Source organism: Canis aureus, chromosome 14 (genome assembly GCF_053574225.1).
Source record: "Canis aureus isolate CA01 chromosome 14, VMU_Caureus_v.1.0, whole genome shotgun sequence".
NCBI lineage: Eukaryota > Metazoa > Chordata > Mammalia > Carnivora > Canidae > Canis > Canis aureus.
This window is the reverse complement of record NC_135624.1, coordinates 33,152,601-33,166,009: the sequence shown is the minus strand read 5'-3', so window position 1 is coordinate 33,166,009 and position 13,409 is coordinate 33,152,601.

Sequence of the window (13,409 nt, the reverse complement as noted above, 5' to 3'; positions counted from 1 at the left end):
ACACCGTGGATGAAGCTTGAAGACAGAATGCTAAGTGAAAGAAGCAAACACAAAAAAGACACATTATAAATTTCACTTACATGAGGTACTTGGAGTTGCCAGGCTCACAGAGACAGAGTAGAATGGTGGTTGCCAGAGGCTGGAGGAGAAGGTTATGGGGCTTTATTGTTTAATGGGGGCAAAGTTTTAGTTTAGGAGGACAGAAAGTTCTGGAGATGGATGGCGGCGATGGTTGCACAGCAGTACAAGTGTACTTACTGCCACTGAACTGCACATTAGAAATGGTAAAAATGGCAAATTTTATGTCGTGTGTATTTTACTATATTAATAATAATATGAAAAAGATCGTGTAGGGGTGGAATCTTTGGTCCTGGGCTTGAAATTTGACTGGTTTGGGGATTAACATGCTGGGTGGATGTGCATCTCCCTGACGCTGAGCTCAACACCATTGTCTGTAAAATGGGACAGTTGTACCTTCACAGACTTGATAGGATCTCATGAAAGAGCAACATGGTTCAATGCCATGTGCCACATTCTGTTCTAGGCAAATGGTGTGTGGACAAATCAACCCTCCCAAAAGCCCCAGGACAGTCACTACTGGGAGGGTCCTTAGGGGTCCTGTCGATTGGTGGGGCTTAATGTTATCCTTCTACAGAGCAACTAACTGATTTAGAAGGGAAGGAACTTTTCAAGGCCGCTCAGCAAGTTAGGAATTGGAAATGGTACCAGTCGGCAAATGCTGGAGGGTCCCAGAACACACCTGGAAGAGGTGCTCTCCAAGGAAAAGCCTTCTCCTCACCTTTGCAGTAACTTTGTTATGGTCAATATCCCCGTATTAATCAAGACGCTATAGGTTGAAAGTGAATCTTCTGTGGCCGTTACGGAATTCTCACACAGTCCCCAAGTTGGGCAAGACAATTGACTTCTTTCTCTCGGTCAAAATGTGCCCACTTGCTAAAAAAAAATTTTTTTTAAGTTTTCAACTCGTGTACATTCTAAGACAATTTGAAAACCATGTACTATTTTGACATTTTAGATAGACATCTAAAAATTTTGTTTTATATTAACATAATTCGAAGGCATGTATTTTCTGAAGCAGCTCTGCTCCCAATAGAAATGTAAGAAAAACCTCATATGCCATTTAAGATTTTCTGGGTCCAGGATCCCTGGGTGGCGCAGCGGTTTGGCGCCTGCCTTTGGCCCGGGGCGCGATCCTGGAGACCCGGGATCGAATCCCACGTCAGGCTCCCGGTGCATGGAGCCTGCTTCTCCCTCTGCCTGTGTCTCTGTCTCTGTCTCTCTCTCTCTCTCTGTGTGTGTGTGACTGTCATAAATAAATAAAAATATTAAAAAAAGATTTTCTGGGTCCTACGATTAAAAGAGAAGCAGGTGAAATTAATCTTAACAATATATTTTCTTTAACTCAGTATGTTCAAAATATTGTCATGTAAACATGTAGTAGTCAGTAGAAAGAACATTAATGAAATGCTTTACATTCCTTTTCCTACACCAAGTCTTGAAATTCAGTGTGTATTTTATACTCAAGTACATCTCAATTTGGGACTACCTGTATTTCAGGTGCTCCGTAACCACATGCGGCTAGTGGCTACCAAATTGGACAGTGTAAATTCCAGAATATCATACAAGTGCATTAAATCTAACCTGTCAAAACCTTAGGGGTTCTGATTTAACTCATTTAATTTATGGAAAATACCTGCCATGTAGCCTAATTGGCAAAGCTAGTCCTCATTGTCAAACCTATCAGCCACATCCGACTTACTATCTGACGGGAAAGTCTGACTTTATTTTAAAATTCAAATAGATATGTTAATGCTCTGTTAACCATCTCATTCCTGAAATTAAATTTTAAGAGAGATGGGAGACTAGATATGTAGATGGATGGATGGATGGATGGATGGATGGATGGATGGTTGGTTGGATGGGTAGGTAGATGATGATGTTGATGAAGATGATAGATGATAGATAGATAGATAATAGATAGATAGATGATAGATAGATAGATGATAGAAAAATTAGATAAAAAGAGAAACAGAACTGAGTCTTTGCATGCATTTGCTACCTCCATGAAATAAAATGCTGCCACCTTCAACATTTCTCACAGAAGCTCCTTTGCTTGGCATTCACGGAATTCCTCTCTTTATTTGATGCCCCAGAGACTAGGTTCAAGATGAAGGAGGAAGATGGCTTTTTTTCAAGAAGTAGGAACAAAAGTGCCATAAAGGTGATGTGGGAAAAGAAAGGTGACAAAGCCCAGTGACCCACCTGAAAATGGATAACTTTTCAAAAAGCATGAAAGACATCGGGAAGATGGAAGCAGCTTTCTTCAGTGCTCCCTGCCCATGAACATCTCGGAGTCTCCCAAAGGAATGTGTACTCGGCTTGGAGACTGCTGGGCAGAGTCAGTGCTCCAGAGTCCCTGAGTTATAACAGCTTCCCATGGAAGGACACAAGGACCATGGCCCCAGTCCAAGCTCTACTAACCGATTTAGGGCAGAGCATAAGGGCATGAGATCCAAAGACCAGATTTCAACTGAGTCACGCCCTAGAGATGTGAATGTGAATCTCTCCATCTCACTTTCCTTGTCTATGAAATGGGATGATCAAACACCTACCTTGCCTCACCTTTATAGAAGCAAGTTGGGTATCACACTGAGAGCGTGAGGCCTGGATTCTAGAAAGTGCTCCAGGAGTGTTAGCTATCAGTCACATCATCCTAGTCCCCATTGGAGATCAGCCCCCAGGGAACCTTGCAGAAGCCAAATGAGAGCTCTTCTGGACTTCACCATCTTGATAAAATCAGGTGTAAGAAAAAGTGACTTTCTTTATTCCCTTTTCCTTATAATTCAATTTCACTATTTGATAAATGAGGAAAATCAAGGCTTAGTTAGAGATGCAGAGTGAGAGAAGCAGTAACTAAGTACCTTTCAGACATCAGAGAATGTGCTAGAAGGATTGTGCATGCTGTGGCATTCTGCAGGACCTGTGGAAGGGGATGTCACTCCCCCTGTTTTGTAGATGGATAAACCGAGGCACAGAGAATTGTTACCCTGTGGTTATCTTCGCCGACATGGATTCAGGAGGCTGGGATGGGACATAATGAGTGTCACTCCTGTTCACTGCCCACCCCTGTTGCATTGGACCCGGGAGCTCACGAATCGCACTCATGAACATCATTTGCAAGCACGTACATTGCAACAACTCTGGCGGAGGTTCCTTTTCATAGATAAAAAGCCACGACTCAGGGAAGAAACGGGACCTGCACAGCTTTGCGCCCAGGTGGCAGTACCTTGGCTTCCAATAAAGCGTGTGAGAGAAAACTCCACAGGTTTTCAGCACTCCTTACCCCATTCCCTGCCAGTTCCCCTTCCGCCAAGGCCCATCTGAGTTTGCATAGGCCCCCCAGACACCCCCAGCTCCCCAGCTCCTCTTCCTCCAGCCTCAGACCCCAGGTACTCTGGCCCCTGGCCAGAGCAGGTGTCTGGGAGGCTTCTGGGTGCAGTGGGGTGGCTAGGAGGTGGAAGATGCGACCTGCCATATCAATGTACAAGCCGACAGGCCAGGCCTGGGTCCTGCTTCAGGCTTCCTGCTGAAAATGAGGACATGCTTCCTGCTGATAATCACCAGCTGGTGTGGATTCACGGGGCCCAGGGCCCCACGACACAGTCCTGCTGGAAGCTGGTGCCGCCCAGGCACGAAACTGGCGAGGATGGCAACTCAGACGGCCTCACTGAGGCCTCACAGAGAAGGAACCTCATCTGTTCAGTTTCTGCTCTGCAAACTGAGAAATAAAAATCTGCAAGTACGCACCGCGCACGGAGAAGAAGAAAGACGTCCAACACTTGCCTGAGGCATAAGCACAGAGAGTATAAAATTATAATAAAGCCAAAATAACAACAACAGCCAAAATGATAGCACTCCCGTGTGTTAGCTCATTGCACATGAAAAAACCTGCCAGGACTTGTGTTTTTGCAAGCAAATGAAAACACCGAGTGCAGAGAGCCAAAGTCATGTGCAGGTATACAGCCGGTGCTGGCATAGGCAAGATTGCATCCAGGAGCTGTCCGGCTCCAAGGCTCGAAAGACCAATACCCCACCACGCTCGCTCGGAGCGCTCATGCCATGCGGGGAAAGCAGGCTGGGCTTCCTGGAACGGAGCAGAAACAGCATGGCCCGGGTCGCTTGGGCTCCGTGGGGTGACTGCGGCGTGAGCAGCGCTCTGACCGCTCTGTGCCCTGAGCCAGCCTGAGTCTGGGTCCCTTCTTCTGTATAAAGAGGGTTCCAGGGCAGCCCGGGTGACTCAGCAGCTGAACATTTGCCTTCAGCCCAGGGTGTGATCCTGGAGTCCCAGGATCGAGGCCCACGTCGGGCTCCCCTCTGCTTGCATCTCGGCCTCTCTTTCTGTCTCTCATGAATAAATAAATAAAATCTTTTTTTTTTTTTTTAAAGAGGATTCCAGCCCCCCTCCACACTGAGCTCAGTGTCCCTCTTCTGACACGCTTCCCTGACCTTTGCGCCAGTGGGTCGGGGGGACCACTGCTGGTCTGGCCGCACCCTGGGCTTTGCTCCGTCTTCCTGCCGATCCCACCACAACTGGATATACTTCTCTGTCCCACTCGGCAGTTCCTGGACTCTGGCCCACAGACATCATTCTGGAGCAATGTAAAGGGTTTCTCAACAGCGAAGCAAAGACGTTGTCAAGATATCCTCTGCTTTGGCTGGCCACCCCCCCTACCCCCCACCCCCGCCTGGGACCCTGCTCTCTTCAGTACCAACCACAGCCTCCGGGGCCAGGCATGCTAGTCCCAAGGAAGCTTCCCTATCCTTCTTCCGTCTCCGTTCCGCTCTTCCTTATTTCCTGATCCTCCCTGCTTCCTAATCTTACCTTTCCTGCTGGCCTGAAGCATGCCCCAAAGTGTTACTTATTCATTCACGCATGCAGGCCTTTATGCACGCATATGCACACTCATGTGTATATACAAAAAAAAAAAAAAAGCAAAAAGCCCTCACTGTGCACCAGTCACTGCGCTGGGCTCTGGGGGCACAGCAGGCATCAGCAGGTGTGGTCCCTCACCCCACAGAGCTTGCCCTCAGGTGGGAGAGAAAAACCCTAAATAGAGGGACATCACAGCCCTGGGAGGGGGCTGGGTCCTTCAGGAAGGTGAAGGCAGGGCCTGAGGATCAGGTGGGGACACTGGGCAGTACTATCAGGAGAGGCGGGAGGGGCAGCGGGCTGAGCCAGCAGCGAGGTGGTGCCGTCCAGACTCAGGCCCTAAGGGGCAGTGTGAGCTAGAGCGAGTGGCACCCCTGCTGGACTTCGGTCCTCTCATCTGCTAACAGACGAGGTGACGTCCAGCTCCCACATTGCTCCTCTGGCATCCGACTGCCTAATCGTAACTTCTAGCACAGGCAGGGGGCTTCATTAGAAGAGGAGCTACTGTTAGTTCTGACTCTTTGCAGGTGGTCTTGCCAAGAACCGTCCCCACTTTATCCTGCCCAAGCCTACAGCTGCTCCGGTTAAGCACTTTTTTTAAAAATCCCACTTCACAAAGGAGAGAACAGAGGCTCACATGGGCCACATGGGGTGCTCAGGGTCTCTGAGTCATTAAGGGGCTGAGGGCTAGGATTGGACTTTGGATGTGTCCTAGCCAAAGCCCAGGCAGCTTCGCTCCCATCCTGCAACCAGGATGCTGGGTGTTCTCTGGCTGCAGGGGGCAGCTCACCCTCCACCTCCCCGAAAATGTGTGCGCCTTTGGGGTTTCCAGACTGGGCACATACTAGGGGCTCCAGAGCCAGAAGGATCTGGATCAGACCAGGCCCTGACTTCTCATGATCTACGCTCAGATCCTTAGACCAAGTGGGATTTTCTCACATTCCCAGGACACTCAGCTCGAGGGACCCCACGCTTGTGTCCCACTCTTATTTACGTTCTGCTTCCCCAAACTGGAATAGCTTTGGTCTGAGGCCTTTCATTGATGTTCCTTACAGAGGAAGATAATCAGGGAAGATTGGGACACCTCTAGGCCTAGAATGTTTCTTGAAAAGAAAAAGAAAAAAGGCCCTTTTGCCACATCAACTTTTGTCAATACTGGAGGCCACATAAGGTGAAAAATGTAGATATTATTGTGAGATCACACTGGGGACATTTGTACCTGGAACAGAAAATGAGCTTATTCATCACATCTACTTTGGTTCTTTTTATGGCTCAGAGCCAATTCCAAAGTGGCAGCATTCTGAGTAGGGAGGAGACTTGGCCAAGGTCACATAGTTAAAGGGACTAGGGGTCTCAGTCATGTCCTGTCCCAACCACCTGAGGTTCCTTTGCTCCATGGCTCCTTCCTCCCTTCACTTCTTCCATAAATATTTATGGAGCCTTTCTTGCATGGTTCCTGCCCCTGTGACAGTGACGGTCAAATTGTCATTGCTCTCAGTGGCCTCTTGACCAAGGGTGGAATGAAGGTATATTTCAATGCTATTTGCCCTCTGTCCATTTGATACAAAATACTCCTTGGCTCCTGGGCCTTTAGAGAACCGTAATGTCAACATGTCCTCTGCATGTCCCTGGGGAAAAGAAGAGCTTCCCCTGACCATAACAGGATGACTCAAAGGCAACACCAAGTACTAAGGAGACAGCCCAAGGGAGCAAAGGTGAACAGATCCTAGGTCTGGCTTTATAGACAAGAAGTTTCCAAGCCCAGTACTCTTTGCCAAGTGCTGCCTTGCTCATGCTCCAGGGACAAAAGTCTTCCCATATCACATTGAACTATTCTTCTAAGCACTTGCTCTTTCTTGCTGTTGGAGAGTTTTCCATAACCAGAGTCATAACAGCTAACATTTATTTCCATAACAAGAGTGGTCACCCTGTGTGTGTTTGTTTTAAGAACAAAACAAAACAAAACAAAAAACCTCATTTCAAATAGTTCACAAGTCACCTCTATAAGGTTCAATTGACATCATCATCATCATCGTCATCGTCATTGTTACTTGTCCTGTTCCCATACATACTACTCCTGTTTCTATCACCTGAAAAGAGTGGAGAGGTCCCCGCAAATAGTGGTACAGAAGAAGCCTGGGACTCTCCCCACGGCATCGCCTCCCTGTGGTCACCCATTCTCGACACCCAGTTATCCCAGCACGCTATCCTGGGTTTCTCTGTAATGTGATTAATCAGCCATATTGATTTGTTTCCTCCAAATGACATTTCCTTAGAGTGTGACACATCTCATCAACATTTGCACTGGTCCGAGAATCAATAACCCTGGCGATGTCCAGGAAATGCGAGGATTAGACAGACAAGAAAGGGAATATGTTGCATCTGTATCAAGTGTCTCGGGGTATGCTGGATCATGTGGTGGCCATCTGGAGAAAAAGAAAGGCAACTTCCCAATAGAGCAATGCTTATTTTATTTCTGCACTAATTATTTAAGCAGAGAAGGAAGTGAATACGTGCTACATGCCCAGCACATTGTGGCAGATTCATAACATCATGGAGATGTTGTGGCGAATAGTGGTGAACCCTATGGGTGTCGCCAGCACCCAATTGACATCATCTGTTTCTCCCTCTTCAGCCTCTGTAGCTTCAGATTTAGACACAAGCACACCTTGGCCTGGCCGTTGAGGAGTTCACAAAACGTTCTGTGCATTTTAGCAAAAGGATTCAAGTTTTTGTAGTTTCCCTTAAACAACTGGCTGTTAGTATATTATCCTTGGTGAGAGAGGAAAAGAAGGAGGAGGTGGACAGATATCAGGAACAATGGAAATGCAGAGCTCAAGTCCAGCAGGTTCAACTAGAGATGAAGACAGAGCCACTCTGAAATTAAACCATGACTGAAGACGGTAAGATTTTGATTTTAATTTTTTTAAGGTTTTATTTATGTATTCATGAGAGACATGGAGAGAGAGGCAGAGACATAGGCAGAGGGAGAAGCAGGTTCCCTGTGGGGAACCCCATGTGGGACTCGATCCCAGGATCCAGAATCATGACCTAAGCCAAAGGCAGACACCCAACCACTGAGCCACCCAGGTGCCCTGAAGATTTTGATTTAAAAACATCTAATCATACACTTTTTTTGAGAGAGAGAAAGAGATTGAGAGAGGCAGAGCTTGAAGGGCAGAGGGAGGGGAGAGAATCTCAAGCAGATGCTGCATCTAGCACGGAGCCTGACACGGGGCTGGATACCATGACCCTGAGATCATGACCTGAGCCTAAACCAAAATTGGGCACTCAACCAACTGAGCCATCTAGGTCCACCTCTAACCATGCACTTTTCAGAATATACCATCATTCAAAAGCCATTGGGTCTGTCCGTCGTTCCTGTGTTAGATCCTAAGACTTATGACACCTTTCTCAAGGCTCTTCCCAGCAGGATGGCTCAGTGACAAGGGATCCTGGATCAGTGGCCCTCCAAGCACTGATTTCTCCACCTGTGAAGTCGGAGAGCTAATTCACTTTAGCCGTGCTCCTGACTGCATGAGGACCAAGTGAAATATGCAGTAGGGCAGCACTTAGGAAACCCTCAAGATCCTTTGCGACCCAAATGGCTATCTTTCTTTCCTCCCATTCCTAGAGGGACTGACAGAGGTACAAAGACTCGTCTTTGGTAAAGCTAAAGATTATCTTTTTGGTAAACACTTCGTTTCCTTAATTCATTCTTGGCCCCTCTTGACTACTAGTGGACCGTTACAGCAGGGATAGGGACGGAGGGCCTTTGGTGTTGGAACATCAGGACCCCTGCTTCTCTCCACTAGGAGTTGCTGTGTGACCCCAAGTAAGTGCTCCCTCTCTGGGTTACAGGTTCCTCACTGCTACAGTCAGGATGATCTTGATCAAGTGAATGTGACTCCTTTCTACAATTCGGGGTACCAACGTTTCATTCATCAATAAGGGTGATATCAAAATTTACTCTTAGCATCCTTTTTGCTGACATGGAAACAAAAACTTCTTGTAGACCAAAGGTCAGACACTGAACTGACAGGAAGCCCCAGCTGGTCTTGTCATGGAGTGAGTCCAGGGACACCAGGAATGTTGGCTTTGACCTGGGACATTGGACCAGACTCAGTGCTGATGCCCTTGCAATGCCCTGTCTGCAACTCCATCTGTTCACTTAGGGTCCCTCATCCATTCATAGCATCAGATAGGAGATGTGCTGCCTACTAACAGAAATCTGACCACAGTGGTGAAAACAAATAGGATTTCTGTCTCTCCCAACACCAGAAGCCCAGTGGTAGGCAGCAGAGGCCAGGATGAGCTCTCGGTGAGGCCAGCGGGGACCCAGTCTCCTCCATGAGTGCCCTGCTGTCCCAGCGTGCTGGCTCTTCTCCTTGTACTGGGGGTCTCGTGGATGCAAGATGACAGCTGCAGGTGCACTGCAGGCAAATGTCAGCAACACTGGCAGAGAGGCAAGGGCAGAGCAGAGGGGCAAATTTCCTCTTCCTCAAATTCTTTTATGAGTGAATCAAACTTTTACTATCTCATGTCAATATTCACCACCTCTCTTGAAATGTTTTATTTTTCCTCCTCTTAAGGTTTTGCTCTTTTTACCTGGGAATGCAACCTTTCCCAGCAGCTTCGCTGACATCTGACTAGTGAGAGCTGTGTTGCCTGGTCCCTCCTAGCTTCACAGGAAGCTGGGAAAAAGAGTTAACTTTCCAGCCTGTACAAGAGAAGGCACGTGGAAAGGTGGTTGGAATGGTGGCATGTGTGCCAGACTGCGGCGTCTGCCCCTCCTACATTCAATAAACAGGGGGCTGATGGCTTCTGATGGCCCAGGCCCTGGGCTGGGGACCCCGGGAGCTTTCAGGCAAGAGAGGCACAAACAAACAGGTAAAACACAAGGCACCCGATTAGTTCCAAGTGGGAAGGCAGTATAGACGTGGCTGTGGAAGACAGTCAAGTGGGGTTTGAGAACGCAATGGGCAGAGCTCAAGTCTCTAAGTGGGACTGGGAGGGAGTAAGAGCCATACCAGCGTCCCAAAGCCAGGGCAGCACCCAGCCAGGGAGCAAAGACCCGATTTCTTATCCTTTGGTGCTGGCGGTACCAAGGCATGGTAGTGCCTAAGGCAGCGCTCATAATGCCTTCCTGAAAGCACTGACATTTTATTCCTTCTGACCATAAAAGCAGAACATGATCTTTATTAAACACCTTTTAAAATGCAAAGAAAGAAGAAAATAAAAGAAGGAGGAGGAGGAGGAGGAGGAGGAGGAGGAAATAAAAATCACCTTGTCTTCAATACTACTACTTTGGTGTCTTTCCTTCCAGCTTTCATTTCACATCATAAAATAGTTCTTTGTGGTTACAAGGGTCAGATCTCAAAACCAAATGCCCCGAGGGCTCCAGGGATGGAGGACGGACGTGCAAGCCCTCCTGGCCCCGCAGTGCCAAGGCCCCGGCTCCTCTTTCCCTAGCTCAGCATCGCCAGCCTTCTGTGCCTGCTTCTCAGACACTGGATTGGCAAGCCACATACATACATCTGAGGTCCCAGACGAAGAGACCCTCATCCGCAGATCTTTCCAGAAGTTTCTGATGGATTGGACTTGGGACACATCTGTCAGGGGAATCTTTGCAGGATCACCATGAAATGGGGAACTGCAGGTCACCACCACCCCCGAAGAAGAGTATCAGATGCTCTTTAAAATGAGGATTAAATTAAATATAGGGTAATGTTTGAGGTGTGAACGAATGAGTCTATGAATGAGTTCAGTTCACCCACATTAAGCTTTAGCCTCTGATGAACTCATCACAGAGCACAGCAGTCTGTGTCTTTTACAGAATAAAGAACTGAGCCCAGAGAATTGAAATGACTAGACCCAACTGTTTCTGAACCTGATCCCTTGGTTCGTTCTGCTGACCATAATCAAAATAAATTAACACGTGAGGGTCACAGAAGAGAGGGGGGCGTGGAGAAAGCACTGGGAAGGAATAGACGTTTGTAGTTGTTCATTGTTATGATCTGTGATAGCAGGTGTGGATGGACTTCCGGCCTATTTTGTTCAAGCAGATGCAGAGTCCTCATGAAGGGTCACACCGCTAGCGGACCTCAGGTCCTAGGTACAGGCTCTTCTACAGAAGCCTGGCATTTCAGCCCCTCCACTCACCTGGCACAGGTAAGAGTATCTCTGCCTACTTAGGAGGGCAGCTCATAAATTTATTTCAAACCTATTTAAGTTTCATTATAGAAACAAAAGAGCTTCACACGTAGGTAATTCAGATTCCCCTCCAGGAAAGGTCTGGGCAAATGGAAGCCCAATAACAGAATTCAATCCTCAAATCACCAAGAGTTTTTTTAAAAAGTAATTTGTACCTTCTAAAAATATAGGCAATGCATGTTCATTGCAGAATTTTTGCAAGATACATAAAAATATGGAAAAGGAAATAAATACCAGGTACAACTCCCCCTCCCAGAGACACCCGCTATAACATTCCATATCATGTCCTTAATGTTTATTTTATTTTTTCCTGTGCATATGTCAATACTTTTAAATTTCCTCTTCCTCAAATTCCTTTATGAGTGAATCAAACTTTTACTATCTCATGTAAATATTCACCACCTCTCCTGAAATGTTTTATTTTTCACTCCTGTGAGGTACCGAGCACATCCGGGAAGCATCCTTTGATACATGGATACAGAGAGCTCCATAATTCCAAATGAAATTTTCTGTGCGGGGTCCATTATTTTTTCATATGGCTTTGAGACCTAAAATATAGACTTTTCACAGTTTTTCCCCCTTATTTAATGAGGAATTCTGAAAGGCAGATGGTGAAGAATGGGAGTGCCCGACCTGGGCATTAATGCAGGCTAGCTAACCTGGTCCAGCTTGTTCTGACACTTTGTTCTGACAGCACAGCACATAGGGGGTGTCAGAGCTGGAAATAGTGTGGAAATAAATGATCTACTTTACTCTATGGGGGAAACGAAGTCCCCAGGGGGTATGCACACAGCTCATTTTAACACACATCTCAGTGTACTGTAATTTCTGGTTTGTACATCTATTTCTTGCATTAGACAGAGATCCAGGGAGCAGGACCAAAACCTCATCAATCATGAGATCCCCAGGGCTTATACAATGCCAGGTACATAGAAGCTGCCCAAGAAATGTTTGCTGAACTCAACTCAGAGCCTAGAAGATTTACATCAGGTATTTGATACCCTAGGGGACTGAAGTAGGGGCTCATGTGGTTCAGGAAATGTCTGCTAACTCTGGGAAATGAACTAGGGGTGGTGGAAGGGGAGGAGGGTGGGGGGTGGGGGTGAATGGGTGACGGGCACTGAGGGGGGCACTTGACGGGATGAGCACTGGGTGTTATTCTGTATGTTGGTAAATTGAACACCAATAAAAAATAAATTTATTATAAAAAAAGGAAATGTGTGATGAATGAATGAAAAAAATGGAGGGGGAGAGGGAGGGAAGGAGAAAGAGAGAAAGAAGGAAAGAAAAACTTAACAAGCCATGTCTATCTATGGAAAGAGCATGGAGCATCAAGGTCAGAAGCCCTGATTTATGCTATGGCTCTTCATTCCCACCTGTGACCCCTGAGCTTTGGTTTTCCTTTGCCCTTTCTCAAGGATCCGAACTGAGGCTCCTGGCACAGAGCTGCACTCACATTGTACACGTTGTCGAAGAATGACCAGCTGAACAGCACCCTGCAGTAGAGGCTGTTGCCCAACCTTTCCTATAAGGCTAAAACAGAAAAGATCTTCTTGATCCCACCTACCAGACTGGCAACCCTAGAGAATCAGAGCCCCATGTCATAGACCACAAGCTCTTCAACCCTGAGGCAATCAGAGAGTCACTGCCTCCCCGGTCTTCTCATTCCACTCCAACCCCCATGATCCAAATATAAATTTTGCCATGTTGCTGTCATAACTGACAGCCTTTAGAAGCAAGGGAAGGTCCCTTGGTGAGCCATACAGGACATTTCAGGAGCCAGTATAAACCCCCTTCTAACCTCATCAGCCACCACCTTCTATCATTCTCCTGCACTCCAAGAAAACTCAACTCTCCAAGGGCACAACCTCTAATGTCCCACCTATGATGTTCCATGCACTTGGCACCCTGGTAAACTACTACCTTGACAGGCTCTTCTCCCTCAAAGACTACAGAGTGGCTCCCACCATGTCCCACTGTCATTCCACTAGCGTTCCTTCCAGACTCCATTGAAAAGGCCCCAACTCTATGGGGATTTTCTTTTTTTTATTTAAATTTATTTTTTATTGGTGTTCAATTTGCCAACATATAGAATAATACCCAGTGCTCATCCCGTCAAGTGTCCACCTCAGTGCCCGTCACCCAGTCACCCCCACCCCCTGCCCACCTCCCCTTCCACTACCCCTAGTTCATTTCCCAGAGTTAGGAGTCTTTCATGTTATGTCTCCCTTTCTGATATTTCCCA